Consider the following 12834-nt stretch of genomic DNA (forward strand, 5'->3'; position numbering starts at 1 on the left):
CAATTTAGTTGATTGATAATATTCTACAAATTCTAAAATAGTTATATGATTACATTAATTGTACATTAGATTATATTGTATTATATAACTTTTTGAATATATGAATAATTGAAAATTGAATGTTTAAAATGATAATTTTATGTAAATATTAAGATAAGTAATATATTTTTCAATATAATTTGATTACATTAATTACACACTAGATTATATCCTATTATATGAATTTTTTAATATGTAAATAATTAGAAAATCAAATGTTTAACATGATAGTTGTATGTAAATATAAAGACAAGTAATATATTTTTCAATATAATATGATTATATTAATAGATTATATTATTTTATATGACTTTTTGAATATATGAATAATTGGAAAATCAAATGTTTACTATGATAATTGTATGTAAATATTATGATAAGTTTAATATAGATTTCAATATAATAGATATTGTAAATTAATTTTTTGTGCATTATTAAATATTTTTAATAATATAATTTTATATCAAATTGTAATATTTTCAAATTTCTCGTCTGTTTATCTATGTTTCATGAGTAGAAGTTCACAAGAATCCCTCTTGCAAAAAAAGATCTTTTATATTCTATGATACTAGTGTCTACACATGAAATATGGCAACCAATGATAAAGTGTTCTATTCATTGTATGGAAGATGGATTGTGGTGAACCATACTAATGAAATATATGTCAATGAGTTTGACTCTAATTACATAATAATATGTATAATTTGTATATGTTTATTAGCATGAAGTATTTTCTTTGTATACATTTTTATCACATATTCACATACTTAGAACTATTAAAAAAGAGAGATATTATCCATTTCATATAGGAAATACAAATTAGAAGGATATCTATAGATTTACAATGAAGGATAAGGGGAGGAGGAAGAAAGTAGTGTCTGTGTGTGAATGAGAAATATATAAAGATGGGGTAGGGAACTAAAAGAGATAGCACATGAATACAAATTGAGAACATTATCAAAAGTATACAAGGCTATCGACTTAACCCTTGCACCCTTGAAAGGTGCAAAATTCTACTATTTCAGTCACTATAGTGACCATCATACAATATTCGATGTAAAATGTCCCAGGTGCAAATTTACTTAAGTGTAAGGTGCAGATTGCAACCATAAAGCTTCGAGTGCATATACACCTGGGTTGTTTTCAAAGAAGAAATTGGTGGTAAACTCAGTCTATTTTATGTAGTGACCACTGACATGTAGCTTGGTAGCATGTGAACTAGCCTCAAGATTCCAATTCAATAAGTTTTGTTGTAATTTTAATCTATTTTCTTTAATGAGCATTTGTCCAAAATTCTATCTCGATGAGCATCTTGTTTTGCTATGAAAATACCAAGCATTCATTTTTTTGTACAAAATCTTATCCTCATGAGCATCTTGATTTGATGAGGAATACTAAGAAAGAATTCATTTTGGCCATCAAGATTCCACATTTCCAAGCATCATTTATGAGACAATGTGACATTCTCACCTAGACTTTAGCAACTATATTCGGTATTGATGGGGGATTAAAGTGGAAGGTATGATAATATTCAAATTGGAAAAGAAACTTGAAAGTGTTAGAAGATAAGTCATTGGATGGAGCAAGTCCTCATTTGGGAATATCTTCAAATAAAAGGAAATTATCACTGAAGATAAGATGAAATAGTTGTAGGAATGCATGCTATGAGGGTGTCCTCTACTAAAGATCACCTTGGGGAGGAAAGTTGGAGAAACATATTGAGTTAGAACATAGCCAAAGAGGAGGTCTATGGGAATCAGAGATTTAGAATTCAGTGGCTATCCACATTTATGAGCATCATTATAGGATTAGGAAATCATAAAACGAGTGTTCGCTTTATTGTTAGGAGTCTTGAGAGGACATTTCTAGCAAGAATGATTAAAGATCTACTTGCAAGATGGCCTTGGTACATGCTGAAGATGGAAAATAATAACAAAAAGGAAAAGGAAAGTTTTGATGAGGACTCATGGGTTGTTGAATTAGAATCAAGTTTAGAGGGCGAAATGCGACCAGCAAAATTCAGTCATTGCCTCACTAATACCTTCCCAAATCCTATGTTGAAGAATAAGGCTGAGGAGTTCTATATTCCTCAAGTCATCTCATTGGGTCCCTACTGTAAATAAACTAAGAATGCAAAAGAAAAATACAGAACAACAAAAATGCATAAACACAGAGTTTATCGTGGTTCACCACAAATCATGGCTACGTCCACACTGAGAGCAGAGAAATTATATTAATGAGAAAACCAATTGAGTTTACAATAGATGCGATCAGCATTTATAGATCACAAATGATCAGCTGAAGAGACAAAATAAATGGAGGGAAAAACACAAGTGTCTATTGGCCTTCACAATTCAACAAATCTCCCACTTGAAGACAACAGATACACTAGTTGATCATCCATTCCCCTGCTCTACATGCTGACTTACTTCTTTTTAACAAGGCCAAGAGAAGTCCTGGCACATTCGAACTTCTCCTTGGCAACAACCTTCGTCAACGTGTCCGCTGGATTGATCTTGGTATCAATTTTGGCAACCTTCAATTTTCCTTCTGCTACCACATACCGAACATAGTGAGCATGCTTGTCAATATGTTTGGAGCATCGCTGAGAGGAATGATTGTGAACCATAAAAATTGCACTCTGACTATATGAAAATAAAACATAATCATCTTGTTCCCAATGTAAATCATTGAATAAGTGTTGCAGCCAAATCATCTCTCTAGCCCCTTTGGAAAGAGCAAAGTATTCGGCTTTAGCAGAAGAAAGTGCAACACAATGTTGCAATCTTAAGGCCCAACTAATGGCAGCCCCGACAAATGTGAAAGCATAACCAGTAGTAGACCTGCACTTTTCTTGATCTCTGCCAAGATCTGAGTCACTAAATCCTTGCAGCTGAGTATAATTTCTACCAAAACACAACGCATAATCAGAAGTACCCTTGAGATACCGCAATATCCATTTCACTGCTTCCCAATGAGGTTTCCTGAAATTGCTCATGTATCTACTAACTACTCCCACCGTATGAGCAATGTCGGGACATGTAGAAACCATAGCGTACATTAAGCTACCAACCGCTGATTTATAAGGAACATTAATTATAAAATCTTTCTCATCTTGTGTTTTGGGACACAATTCAGAACTGAGGCGGAAATGAGGAGCAAGAGGAATAGGAACGTGTTTGGCTTTAGCCATGCCAAACCATTCTACAACTTTGTCAATGTATGATTTTTGTGACAAAGTCAACATCCTTTTCTATCTATCTCTTGTAATAGTCATCCTAAGAATCTTTTTGGCTGCCCCTAAATCTTTCATGGCAAACCGAGAAGCTAACTCTTTCTTTAGCTCGCTGATTATTTGAGGAGAAGTACTAGCAACTAGCATGTCATCAACATAAAGTAACAGTATAACAAACTCACCACTAGGAAGTCTTTTATAGTAGATGCAAGGATCTGATTCGCATCGAGTGAAGTTATGCTCAGCCATGAACCGATCAAACTTAATGTACCATTGTCTTGGAGCTTGTTTGAGCCCATACAAACTCTACTTCAGCCGACAATAGAGATGTTCTTTCCCCTTTGAACAAAGACTTCAGGCTGTTCCATGTACAATTCCTCATTGATGTCACCATGTAGAAAAGCCATCTTGACATCAGGCTGTTCGAACTCAAGATCCAAAATGGCTACAAATCCCAAAACTGCTCGAACTGTAGTCATTCGAACAACAGGTGAGAAAATCTCTTCAAAATCTAAGCCCTTTTTCTGAGCATAACCTTTGACGACAAGTCGAGCATGGTACCTCTTTCTTCTGCCATCTTCTTCTTTCACCTTATATACCCATCGATTTTTCAGAGGTTTCTGATTGGGTGGAAGTGGAACTAAGTCCCATGTTTTATTTGTTTTAAGAGAGTTCATCTCTTCTTCCATTGCAATCATCCACTGATTTTTATTAGTACTTTCATAGGCATCTGTAAAATTAGCCGGCTCTACTTGATCAAAGATTAAAATCTTAGGCTCTGCCTCCTCGGAGTAAAGTAACTCATAATTTGAATACTTCGTAGGCATCTTCCTCTGCCTTGTAGATTGCCTTAAGTATGGATTGTGGTGCTCATTCTGAGCATTACTTCTTATCAGTTCATAGTCATTGCCCCTTGAAGATGTGCAGATTGGCTGAGAAACATCCAAGTCTTGTTCCCTATGACCATGATGTGTTTGAGCATTCGAAAAATCATGCATATGAATTCTTAAAGTTTCTGGTGACTATTGTATAACAGGGTGGACTATTGTAGAAAGAATATCCAAATCCATGCAATCCGATGCAACTTTTGTTATTCTCTTCGTAGAAGACCAAGGCGTGGCAGGAATGGAGTCACGTTGAGCAGTGAGATTCCTGTTATTGTCCTACAAATGATGACTGTGCATGCAAGCTCCATCATAAACATAGGTTTCATCGGGCATGAACAAAGGGGACTACCTAGAAGGGAGTAGATGTTGATGATCTCCAGCACCATATTCAAAGAGATCTGTTGCCTGAGTGGATGCTTCACATATGGGAGAGAGGTGCGTAGGAGTCTTATTGACCAAGGATGGCTCTATATCATCGTGGGAAAATGCATAAACTTGTCGTGTGGAGCAGAGTGTAGGATCTCCCTGTGTATCAGAACAATGACCTGGCAATTGACCCTCTGCTCGATTGTTGTGAAGCTCTGTTGGAGTTTGGTGAAGTCTAGATCCTGAAACTGGTGGAGAAGAAGCCCATTTTTTATGTTGGCCATTGAACTTGATGCTACATTCCCTGCGTGAAGGAGAGGGTCCACTGACGGCGCCTTGTTTTTCACCTGCAGGATCAAAGTCTTGTCTCATCTATCGTGCGGGTAAAGTCCCCCCAAACTTGCAGACACTCTGCTCATTACTGAGGCTTATCTCCAGCGTAGCAAGTGGATCCTCTCCGTCATGATGAGCAGTAGGAGATTTACCAAATAATTCTCCTATTCTTTCATCACTGTGACTACTGTCCAACACCCCACATCTCCTATGAATTGACTGATTTGAAATTTTGTTAATTCTGTGACCATATCCTTGTGGATTGTCTAGTTCATGGAATTGCTCATCCTCAACAATATGCTCTGACTGTTGTAGTGATGGAAGAATATGAGAAGAGGAAGGCTCTGAATTACTACTAAGACCAGGAAAAGGAGCTAAAATAGAGGTAGGAGTAGACACCATAGGCTGAGACTGTGCATTGAATGACGAGTTATTCTCATTTAAACAAGACATAGGAATAAAATCTTCAACTATTGTTTCCTGTGATGCTAATTGAAGTGCCAAAAACTTTGTCTCATTAAATACCACATCTCGACTCCTTACAATCTTCTTTGCAATAGGATCCCATAATCAAAATCCGTACTGATCTTCACCATAACCCAAGAAGATACATTCTTGTGATTTTGAATCCTGCTTGCTCCTTTTTTCTTTAGGAACATGAAAAAATGCTTGGCACCTGTACACTCAAAGATGCGAGTACAAAATCTTTCTACCCAGCCATTCCTCCTCTGGAATTCCAAAGTCCAAACGTGATGAAGGACTTCGATTAATCATGATGCAGGAGCATCTTGCATGGAAAAATTATTGGCAAAAAAAATTGGATTAAAAAAAAAATAAAAAAAATAAAAATATGGAGGAGAGAGAAAGTGATGAAAATTAGAGGAGAAATAATAAATAAATAAAAAGGGAAAAAGGAGAAAAAGAAAAAAGGAGGAATTTCTATTTTTGAAGTGCATAGGTGGCATAAAATAAAAAAATGAGAAATTAGTTGTCATTCCATTAATCAAGGTGTGTAGGTGGCATCTTAGAAGCTTGTGGAAAGTTTCTTAAAACTTGCATTTAATATTTGTTGTGATCCATAAAGGAAATGTAATTTTCTAATTGGGCCACATGGTGGTGCTTAGTTGTAATTCTAGAAGGTTATGGAAGTTGTAGAAGGTTGTGGAGGAATTCTAGAAGGTTGTGGATAAGTCATACATGGGGTGGTAAGTTCCTATTTAAGCAAGGCATATGAGCATTTCTAAATCAAGCTCAAGGGGAAGCTTGAGGAGTAGAAGCTCAAAGGGAAGCTTGAGGAGTAAAAGCTCAAGGAGAAGCTTGAGGAGTAGAAGCTCGAGAAGTAGCTTGAGAAGTGGAAGCTCAAGGAGAAGCTTGAGGAGTAGAAGCTCGAGAAGGAGGTGAAAGCTCAAAGAGAAGCTTGAGGAGTAAAAGCTTAAGGAGTAGCTTGAGAAGGAGAAGCTTGAGAAGTGGAAGCTTGGAAAGCTTGGAAGGCTTCAAGGTGTGAAGCTAGAAAGTGTGAAAGAGAAGGAGAAAGTGAAGAGTGAGTTTTCCTGAGTCTGTGGACAAAGCGTCGAATGTGAGACAGTTTATAGCAGGATTGTGATGGAGTTGTGAGTGTGTAGATAGAGCGCCGAATGTGAGGTAGTTTAAACTTGGATCTTGGGTAAAGTTGGAGAAGAGCTAGTGACTGCGGTTTAGAAACAAGGAGGTTGCTTGGTGGCTTGCGAGCACAAGGTGAGATCTTGGAGGTTTCTACCAGAGTGTGGATCTGGGCTAGCTTGGGTTTGGATTGGATCTTGAGAGATCTTGTTGCATTCTTTGTCATGAGTTGGTAAGGGTGGTGTGGCCCTTTGTCAGTGGTATCAGAGTGTACCTCCATTAGTGGTATCATAGCATACTGACATCAAGTGGTATCAGAGCTGTACCTCCATCAAAGCAAGTATACAGTTGTATTGCAGGCCTCTGCCTAGAATTCTTTGCCTAAATCAGCATTAGATTGCATACATCAAACTTTCTCAAGTATAGTTCGATTTAGTCTTTCCACTGCCCCATTTTCTTGAGGGGTGTATGGCGCAACTTTCACTCATCGAATACCATGATCTGCACAAAAGTTATCAAACTCCAAGGAACAAAATTCACCTCCATTATCTAATTTTAAACATTTAATTTTGTGCTCGGTTTGATTTTCAACAAGAGCTTTAAAAAATTTGAATTTGGAGAAAACTTCAGACTTTCTAGACATCATATAAACTCAAACCTTTCTATTACAATCATCAAGAAAGGAAACAAAGAAATTTGCGCCTCCATGGGAGGTTACCTCTATTGGACCGAAGACATCTGAGTCCACCAACTCCAATGGTGTCATCTTCTTGTCATGACCATGCTTCAAAAGGCTAACACATTTTTGTTTCCTATGAAGATAATGTTTGCAGAATTCTAAATCTGCTGATTGGAGACCCGGAAGTTGCTCTCTATTAAGCATAACCTGTAGGCCATTCTTGCTCATGTGGCCTAATCTTTGATGCCAAAGTGCGGCATCGCTGTCCGCAACAGTCATCGCAACTCCCACCTCATCATTAGTTTCTACAACATATAGATTGCCAACTTTATCCCCTTTGGCAATAATCATGGAACCCTTGGTAATTTTTCATGTGTCCGTGAGGAGTGTAAGAAAACTTTGAGCATATAACTGACTGACTAAAATCAAATTTCTTTTTAATTTGGGAACATACCTCACATCTTGAAGCAATAATTGAGTGCCTCCTTTAATTGATAATAAAATATCACCCTTTCGTATGATTTCACAAGATTTGTTATCACCCAAAAAAAATTCCCAAATTTACCTTCCTTGTAGTTTGTGAAGGCTTCGCTGCAAGTAGATGCATGAAATGAAGCCCTAGAGTCAATTACCCATGAATTCGAAGTTGTTTCACTTGACGCAAGAACCAAAACACCATCACCAGGATCATGAATGATGTTTGCTCTACTGTTCGAAACTTTTTCATGAGTTCTTTTATACTTTCTGCAGTCCTTTTTGACATGACCAACCTTTCCACAAAACCAACAACTGTTTTGTCTACCTCGGGACTGCGACCTTCTAGCTGATTGTGATCTTCGGTTGTTGTTATTATTTCTGCCTCTATGCTGAGTTCTGTCTCTATTTTTTGTACTAACCATTGTTAGTGCATCACTGGATGAAGACTCTTTATTAGTTCTCCTCATGTCTTCACTAAGCAACATAGAGACTACCTCATCATAGACCAGCTTGTTTTTGCCGGTTATAGAAGTGCTAATTGCTGTTACCACACCATCCCAGCTATCCGATAAGGAACATAACAAGATGACCGCCTTATTTTCGTCATCTTGAAGCATACCAATGGAGTGTGCTTGACATAAAAGAGTATTTAACTCATTTATGTGATTCGACATCGCTGTTCCTTCCTTCATCTTCAATTTGTAAAGCTTCTTCATGATAAAAATTTTGTTTGTAGCAGATGTTGTTTGATACATACTATGAAGTTTGTCCCACATGTCCTTTGTTGATGTTTTATTGTACACATTGAACAATACATTCAGAGATAGCGAAAGAAAAATCTCTGCCATTGCCTTCTCATCAGTTTTAGTCCAGTCTTCATTTGACATAGCGGTAGGCTTATTTGCTTTACCTTCAATTGCTATTGCAAGATCGTGCTTGACCAAAAGTGATCGCATCTGTACCTTCCACAAACTGAAATTCTTTCCTGAGAATTTTTGCACTCTTGTTTCCTCCATGACTTCGGAATTTGGTCACCGAAATTGATTACGGCTCTAATACCAATTGTAAATAAACCAAGAATGCGAACGAAAAATATAGAACAGCAAAAACGCATAAGCACAGAGTTTATCGTGGTTCACCACAAATCGTGGCTATGTCCACACTGAGAGCAGAGGAATTATATTAATGAGAAAACCAATTGAGTTTACAATACATGTGATCAGCATTTATAGATCACAAATGCTCAGCTGAAGAGACAAAATAAATGGAAGGAAAAACACAAGTGTCTGTTGGCCTTCACAATTCAACACCTACCATTTCCCACAAAATGATGCAGTCGATGATGTCATAAAACTTCTCAAGTCAGAAGTGGCAAGAAAAATGCACCATAAAATCATCTGGAAAGGAGGCCTGAAATCGGTGATGGAAAAGTTTATGGAGGAAGAGATGCAGGAAAAAGTAAAGGAAAGCTATGCTAGTAAGGAAGTGAGACTCAGCAGTGAAGTGCTGGCATGGATGATGGTGAGGGATGCCTGTTTTGTTCTCGATGTCCTCAACAGATTCGGAGAAGACGGAGGTAAAGAGAAAGGAGTCTCGGTTTTCATTGATGGTATTCTTAACAGGGAATGCCATCATCCTCTGTTGACAGAAAGATATGCTCAAGATGGAAAATCAACTATCACACTGGGTTTTGAAAATAATCAGGTTCGAAATTGTGGGTTCAAATGATGATATGTGGTTTGAGCCGGCCCTGAAAAGCTTATTCCCCATGAAAGCAGCAGAAAAGAAGAATCGCGAATACGCAAAAGATTCTCATATCCTGCAATTTCTTCATGACTACTTTGTTGACAGGCAAGTCCCCGCCTCAGAGAATGTCATATCTTGCTATTGGTTTGTGAATATTCTTTGCAAGATTAAAGAATTCATCATGCAGTTGCAGACAACTATATCGAGTAGCACTTGTAGGAAATGGGTATTTCTCCTTCTATTATCTCCTGTATTTGTCATTTTGCACTATATCATTAGGGAGCGCATATTTGAACGTTGTACTCGCTTACCAACTGCCTATTTGGTAGATAAGATGGATAGAAGAACATGTTCCATCTATAGGGGAGCTAAGGATAGAAGGAGTTGAATTCAAGATGCGGAGGGTAGAATTGGACAAATTAAGTTCAACAAGAAGACTTCAAAATTCTGTTAACCCGAGTTAAAAGTGGATAATAGATCATAGGTATTACTCACAAAATTCAATTGCCTTAGAAATCTAGTCAAAATAAAATAAAAAATACATTACAAGGTTGAAAGATTATAATGTTAAAATTTAATGATGGTCTTGGTTGACACCAGTCAAGATGTGGATTTTCTAGAGAAATGAGGTCATCATCATTGTAAGCTTCAAAAAATTGAATAGATTGCTCATCTTGGTAATTCTATGGCAACATCCTAAAAATGGCTGCAAACGAGCCTTTGATGAGTCTGCTAAATCAATAAACCATCAACAATAAAAAAATTTGGTAGAAACCTATGTATATTATCATTCATCATCAACTATGAGTAATTTTATTGGAATTTTGTTAGAGTTTTTCATGGCATACTTTACAATGGCATGGTGGTTTGGTTTGATCACATTTATTATTTTAGTGCTGGTAGTTGTACAATTAGGTTTCCCTTTTGAATCTAGTTGATACAAATAGGTTTTTAGGCATTTTAGTATTATTATACACTAACTAATGCCTTCTACCATAAAAGTATTAAATAGCCAAAATTAATTTATTCTTTTATGATGTACCTAGTTTTTTAAAGCATTACTATATGCAAGAAATGACATGGAAGCTTAACAATGAGTGATGTTCAACATATAACTTGATCATTATCTCAAATAATGAATTTGAAACTTCTTATCTTTGTAGATGTATATTTTAAAGACATTGTGTGCATGCAAGTGTGCGCACCCATTTGTGTGTGTGTGTGTGTGTGTTAAATCACTGATATCAATCACCTTCATTATTTTCTTTATTTGTGTTCTTTAATCTTGTAAATATTTTTTTAGTAAATTTGGATAAAATTGTTGAACTATTATACATTATACCTTGGTCCATTCTTCTATTTCAGAGGAATACCCTTTCCTTGATGTTTTTAATGATATTCTTAAAAACCCTAAAGCTTTGGTCATACCCACTCTAGAGGAAAGAGTTTAGTCTTTGGAGGTTGTACTAGACTTAGACATCAGGGAGGCATTGTGCACCTCTTCTCCCATATCAGTTTGTGTCACCTCTCCCACTTTGAATGGTCTTGTTAAATAGCTAATGGAATATTCCTCTCTAGCGTCGCCATCTATTCTATTGGTGTTTCTAGTAGGCTTGGCTTTCTAAGGCCCTAGTGCTCAACTTGATCCCCCTATAAGGACATGTTAGGGTGGAAAGAACCAACATGAACCTGTGGTCACAAGAAGGATGACATGGAAAGTGAGGTCAAACATGGAAAACCTACTAGAATAACTGTTAGAGAGAGAAAAGGCCATTGAAAAGGAAACTTATAATGGAAGGAAATTGACCCTAGAAGACTCCCAAAAGAGTAGAAAATGAAGTTCATCCCTAGAACATAAGGGTTTGAATAGTCCCCAAAAGTAGTTTATGATCAAACAAAAAAAAATTAGTAGGAATATTGATATTCTCTTGATCTAGGAAGTTAAAATGAAGTACGATAACTTTTATCTCATTGTCAACAATTTTTGGCCTAGGGCCAACTTTGATTGTATGGAGGCTACTAGTGGTTTGGGGGGCATTACTACACAATGGAACCCCATCGAGTGTTCTAGTGATGCCATATCTTTTTTCCATAATTACTTAGCATTTTTGTTTAAATGACATGATCTCTCTTGGATCCTATTCAATATTTATGCCCCTAACACCCATGATAGGATAACTTTGGTGTGGAAGGAAATATAAGACCTTATGTCCACTAAGGATAATTCTATGTTTCTTTGTATGGGTGACTTCAATACCCCTTTGTTTCCATTCAAAAAGTCTAGAGGGATTGTGGATTTTTTTAAGAGCTTATTGAAGTCAGGCTTGACATCATGCTCTTCTCTATTGTTTGCTATATTTCATCCTCAAATCTTCATTCTCTTCCTCATTATGCTTATGATCACACCCTAATCCTCCTAGATTGGAAGGACAAACCCTGGAAGAGGCCATGGCCCTTTTTCTATGAGACAATGTGACATTCTCACCTAGACTTTAGCAACTATATTCTATATTAATGGGGGACTAAAGTGGAAGGTATGATAATGTTCAGATTAGAATAGAAACTTGAAAGTGTTAGAAGATAAGTCATTGGATGGAGCAAGTGCTCATTTGGTAATATCTTCAAATAAAAGGAAATTATCATTGAAGATAAGATGAAATTGTTGCAGAAATACATGCTATGAGGGTGTCCTCTACTAAAGATCACCTTGGGGAGGAAAGTTGGAGAAACAAATGGAGTTAGAACATAACCAAAGAAGAGGTCTATTGGAATTAGAGATCTAGAATCTAGTGGCTATCAAAGGGTAACAGGAACATGTCCTTCTTCCACAGATCAAAATATATACATTGGAAGAGGAACTATATTACCACCCTCCAAAATGGGAAAAATGTGGCTTTGATTTATCTAAATGACATAGACAAGAAAGAAGCTCAATTCTTCAAAAATTCTCTTGCCAACCCTAATACAATCATTGATTTGGAGATTATGGACAAACTCGTTAGTCCACTCCCCTCTGTGTTAAGTAATGAGGAAAATGAGGTGATTCTTTCACCTATTTAAGAAAAGGAAATAAAAAATGTGATCTTACCAATTAATCCAAGGACTTGGTTAGAAATGGTAAACTCTTGAAGAGCCTCAATAATACTTTAATTGTGTTGGTCCCTAAAATTTGGGCTCCTAATTCCTTCTTGGAGTTCAAACCTATAATCTTGTGCAATACTATGTACAATTCCTTCTCCAAAGTTTTAACCAACTTCATTAAACCCTTATCAATTAAGTTCATCAGCCCCTCCTAGAAAGGTTTTGTTCTAGGATGATAAATCCTTGATGCAGGTATCTCAACTTTTGAAATTGTACATTCTATGGATAGCTATAAAAGGCCTGAGATGGAACTCAAGTTTGACATCTCCAAAGCCTATGAAAAAGTCAAATGGGATTTTGTATTTATTGTAATAACTAAACTTGGGTTCAAT

At 36.5% G+C, this 12834-nt stretch overlaps 1 pseudogene; it reads left to right on the forward strand.

Moving 5' to 3' along the window:
- Window positions 1–1913: 1913 nt before the first annotated feature.
- On the forward strand, window positions 1914–9891 carry LOC149549871 (putative UPF0481 protein At3g02645; annotated as a pseudogene).
- The last annotated feature ends 2943 nt before the right edge of the window (window positions 9892–12834 follow it).

The sequence above is a fragment of the Cupressus sempervirens genome, chromosome 7, assembly GCF_028749045.1.
Source record: "Cupressus sempervirens isolate cs-2001-9-10 chromosome 7, ASM2874904v1, whole genome shotgun sequence".
NCBI lineage: Eukaryota > Viridiplantae > Streptophyta > Pinopsida > Cupressales > Cupressaceae > Cupressus > Cupressus sempervirens.